We start from the raw sequence: 5,000 nt of genomic DNA on the forward strand, positions 1-5,000 counted from the left end.
TTTCTGTGTGTGTGTGTGTGTGTGAGGTTGTGTGTTATGTATCGTCCATGTACGCGTTTGCCTTTGTGAATTTATTAGAGTTTGGTTCTGTGGGTTGATGGAACGGCTTCAAACCGTGGGATCAGGTGATCCTCCAAGTGACTGTTTCTCGCTTCACCTCCCTACCACCGTCCTGCCTCCTGACTGCCCTCCACTGCACCCTCAAGCTGGCCTGCACCACTCCACCCTCCTCCTAACATCAAGGGAGAGTCAGTGGAACACTCACTCACTCTCATAACATTGTGACACACTCCCCTTCATTTAAATCGGGGTTACATTGACTGACATCTGACTCTATGGATCAGAAACGTAAAATGTAAGGTGAAAGCAGGAATGTCCTAATTCAACAGCAGTGTCCAGGGAGATGTTGAACCTCTTCACGAGCTCCTTTGTGGGTTTAAGTTTCGGTCCAGGACCCCTTTTCCAGCTCAGCTCTGGAAGGCCACGAGAGGCAGTACTCCCCAACTTGGGCAACATCTTCTCAAAAATGAAGCAGATAATACAGGTCTGGAAGGTCTTTGGAACTTCTCTCCCACTCATTTAATATTTTAGCCTCCCGGGACGATTTCCAGGACGGTGTGGTACGTCTGGATTTTGTGCAGACCCCTCACACCCATGTTGTATGGTAGTTTCCTCTAGGTTTTTGTCAAGAATTTAAGGGATTTTGGAGGTGGGAGATGTGGTTGGTGCGTTTGAAGGCCTGGCTGGACAAGGACCTACGAAGTGTATACCACAGCATCCAGGATCTGGTGTTGACGAAAGCTTCCAGGCTGTGGCCTTCATTAGCATAGCTGAACAGATGAGTAACACGGCACAAAGGTTGGGGTAGAAGACCTCCGAAATCATCGTAAGGTATACGGAAGGTAAGGTAAGGTCCCAGACCCAGCTGTGTGGGAGGGTAGAAGACCTCCCAAACCATCGTAAGGTATACGTAAGGTAAGGTAAGGTCCCAGACCCAGCTGTGGAGGGGTAGAAGACCTCCCAAACCATCGTAGGTATACGTAAGGTAAGGTACGGTTCCAGACCCAGCTGTGGAGGGGTAGAAGACCTCCCAAACCATCGTAAGGTATACGTAAGGTAAGGTACGGGTCCAGACCCAGCTGTGGAGGGGTAGAAGACCTCCGACACCATCGTAAGATATACGTAAGGTAAGGTAAGGTCCCAGACCCAGCTGTGGAGGGGTAGAAGACCTCCCAAACCATCGTAAGGTATACGTAAGGTAAGGTACGGTCCCAGACCCAGCTGTGGAGGGGTAGAAGACCTCCCAAACCATCGTAAGGTAAACGTAAGATAAGGTAAGGTCCCAGACCCAGCTGTGTGGGAGGGTAGAAGACCTCCCAAACCATCGTAAGATATACGTAAGGTAAGGTAAGGTACGGTAAGACCCTTGAACATTACTGTAGGATCCTTGTGTATTATAATGGCCTAGTCTTTGACCAGTGACCCATCAGTAAGAATCATCATACCCAAGGGTCTTCCCCCCCGTGCCCAAGGAGCTGAAACAGCAGTGTTCCTTACTGTGGAACGGACAGTTAGACTCGGAACGAACCCCCCCCTTGTCATACCCCCGTTTTCTAGAAGTCCCCTGCCATTGCCAAGTGGAACTTATGACATTCTGTTCGACTCGACCCAAGCGTAAAGTTGGATTAGCATTTTGACTGCCCCTTGACATCACCATTCCCCTCCGTTCCCCGTCATGATTTGAGATTAAAATTCAAAGGTTTTCTTCTCTTTTTTTCCCCCAGATCGGCCGGATCGTACCTTTGGCCAAGACCCGTAGTTCTACAGCAGAGGAGGCGGAGGAGGAATAAGGTGAGCGTTTTCGACGTGAAATCCGTTCTTCTTTTTTTTTCTCTCTCTCTTTCTCTCTCTTTTAGGAATAGAAATAGCCCTTGAACAGATGTGTTTTCCCCCTTTATGTAGAGTCTATCTTTACGGGCGAAGTTTTAATGGAACCATATGAGTGTATTTATATATATATATATATATATATATATATATATATATATATATATATATATATATCTTTCTTTCTTTCATACTATTCGCCATTTCCCGCATTAGCGAGGTAGCGTTAAGAACAGAGGACTGGGCCTTAGAGGGAATATCCTCACCTGGCCCCCTTCTCTGTTCCTTCTTTTGGAAAATTAAAAAAAAAACGAGAGGGGAGGATTTCCAGCCGCCCGCTCCCTCCCCTTTTAGTCGCCTTCTACGACACGCAGGGAATACGTGGGAAGTATTCTTTCTCCCCTATCCCCAGGGATATATATATATATATATATATATATATATATATATATATATATATATATATATATATGTATATATATTATTTATTTAATTTGCTTTGTCGCTGTCTCCCGCGTTAGCGAGGTAGCGCAAGGAAACAGACGAAAGAAATGGCCCAACCCACCCCCATACACATGTATATACATACACGTCCACACCCGCAAATATACATACCTATACATCTCAATGTATACATATATATACCCACACAGACATATACATGTATATACCCATGCACACAATTCATACTGTCTGCCTTTATTCATTTCCATCGCCACCTCGCCACACATGGAATAACAACCCCCTCCCCCCTCATGTGTGCGGGGTAGCGCTAGGAAAAGACAACAAAGGCCCCATTTGTTCACACTCAGTCTCTAAGCTGTCATGTAATAATGCACTGAAACCACAGTGCACACATTTTCACACATATGCGTCATTTCCAGCTTTAAAAACAGAGGCCTGAGACTTAGAGGGAATATCCTCACTTGTTCCGTCTTTTGGAAAATTAAAAACGGAAGGGGAGGATTTCCAGCCTCCCCCGCTTCCTCCCCTTTTAGTCGCCGTTTACGACACGTAGGGAATATGTAGGAAATATTCTTTCTTCCCTATCCCCAAGGATATATATATTTTTTTTTTCCAAAAGAAGGAACAAATAAGGGGGCCAGGTGAAGATATTCCCTCAGAGGCCCAGTCCTCTGTTCGTAATGCTACCTCGCTAATGCGGGAAATGGCGAATAGTTTGAAAGAAAGATATATATGGAAGCGGAAGTGGATCATAGGGTGGGGGAGGGGGCGAAAATTCTGGGGGCCTTGAAGAATGTGTGGAAGTCGAGAACATTATCTCGGAAAGCAAAAATGGGTATGTTTGAAGGAATAGTGGTTCCAACAATGTTGTATGGTTGCGAGGCGTGGGCTATGGATAGAGTTGTGCGCAGGAGGATGGATGTGCTGGAAATGAGATGTTTGAGGACAATGTGTGGTGTGAGGTGGTTTGATCGAGTGAGTAACGTAAGGGTAAGAGAGATGTGTGGAAATAAAAAGAGCGTAGTTGAGAGAGCAGAAGAGGGTGTTTTGAAGTGGTTTGGACACATGGAGAGGATGAGTGAGGAAAGATTGACCAAGAGAATATATGTGTCGGAGGTGGAGGGAGCAAGGAGAAGAGGGAGACCAAATTGGAGGTGGAAAGATGAAGTGAAAAAGATTTTGTGTGATCGGGGCCTGAACATGCAGGAGGGTGAAAGGAGGGCAAGGAATAGAGTGAATTGGAGCGATGTGGTATGCCGGGGTTGACGTGCTGTCAGTGGATTGAATCAAGGCATGTGAAGCGTCTGGGGTAAACCATGGAAAGCTGTGTAGGTATGTATATTTGCGTGTGTGGACGTATGTATATACATGTGTATGGGGGGGGTTGGGCCATTTCTTTCGTCTGTTTCCTTGCGCTACCTCGCAAACGCGGGAGACAGCGACAAAGTATAAAAAAAAAAAAAAAAAAAAATATATATATATATATATATATATATATATATATATATATATATATATATATATTTCATGATCTTTTTTGGGAATGTATAAGTAAGTGGTGCCCCAGTGAATGCTCTTTGCAATGTTTATACTAAGTCGACTGATTTAATCCAACTTAGACAAGAGTAAGACGTAAGAAGTTATGGGATTAGCGTTTTCGTTGAAGGTTCTTGCCTAGAGTCGTCATGGCGTCTATATATGTATGTATATATATATATATATATATATATATATATATATATATATATATATATATATATATATATATATATATTCCTTTTTATCCACGGGGAAATGAAAGACGACAGGTTCCCAAGTGCACTTTCGTGTAATAATCACATTATCAGGGGGGGATGCAAGAAAGAAATATAACAGTTAGTTGATATACAAGGGAGAGACGTAGCTCCAAAAATATATTATCTAAAGTTAGATATTTAGTTTCCACGACTAGTAGAGTGAGTAAAGGGGAACTGATAATGATGGAGCCGATTGTTAATCAGATAAAGTGTAAAAAAAATTCCTTTAAAGCAGATTCGCCTGGAAAGGTAAAAGTAGATTTATCTTATTCATAAGCAATAATGGTAAATATCTGTGATGATTAGGGAAGGCCAAGAGTGCAGTGGACAAGTACCTACACAATGGACCAGACCAGCGAAGCTGTGGGGGACACCAGACCAGCCAAGCTGTGGGTGGGGGACACCAGACCAGCCAGGCTGTGGGTGGGGGACACCAGACCAGCCAGGCTGTGGGTGGAGGACACCAGACCAGCCAGGCTGTGGGTGGGGGACACCAGACCAGCCAGGCTGTGGGTGGGGGACACCAGACCAGCCAGGCTGTGGGTGGAGGACACCAGACCAGCCAAGCTGTGGGTGGGGGACACCAGACCAGCCAGGCTGTGGGTGGGGGACACCAGACCAGCCAGGCTGTGGGTGGGGGACACCAGACCAGCCAGGCTGTGGGTGGGGACACCAGACCAGCCAAGCTGTGGGTGGGGGACGCCAGACCGCCAGGCTGTGGGTGGGGGACACCAGACCAGCCAAGCTGTGGGTGGGGGACACCAGACCAGCCAGGCTGTGGGTGGGGGACACCAGACCAGCCAAGCTGTGGGTGGGGGACACCAGACCAGCTAGGCTGTGGGTGGGGGACAC

The 5,000-nt window shown here is 46.1% G+C and overlaps 1 protein-coding gene across 1 annotated transcript in view; it reads left to right on the forward strand.

Moving 5' to 3' along the window:
* Positions 1-5,000, forward strand: part of Pgant5 (polypeptide N-acetylgalactosaminyltransferase 5) — an 863,494-nt gene that overhangs the window by 597,318 nt on the left and 261,176 nt on the right. The window contains exon 2 of the mRNA XM_071683219.1: positions 1,785-1,851. The gene's annotated coding sequence lies outside the window, so the exon portion shown is untranslated. The remainder of the gene's footprint in view (positions 1-1,784; positions 1,852-5,000) is intronic.

Source organism: Panulirus ornatus, chromosome 36 (genome assembly GCF_036320965.1).
Source record: "Panulirus ornatus isolate Po-2019 chromosome 36, ASM3632096v1, whole genome shotgun sequence".
Lineage (NCBI taxonomy): Eukaryota > Metazoa > Arthropoda > Malacostraca > Decapoda > Palinuridae > Panulirus > Panulirus ornatus.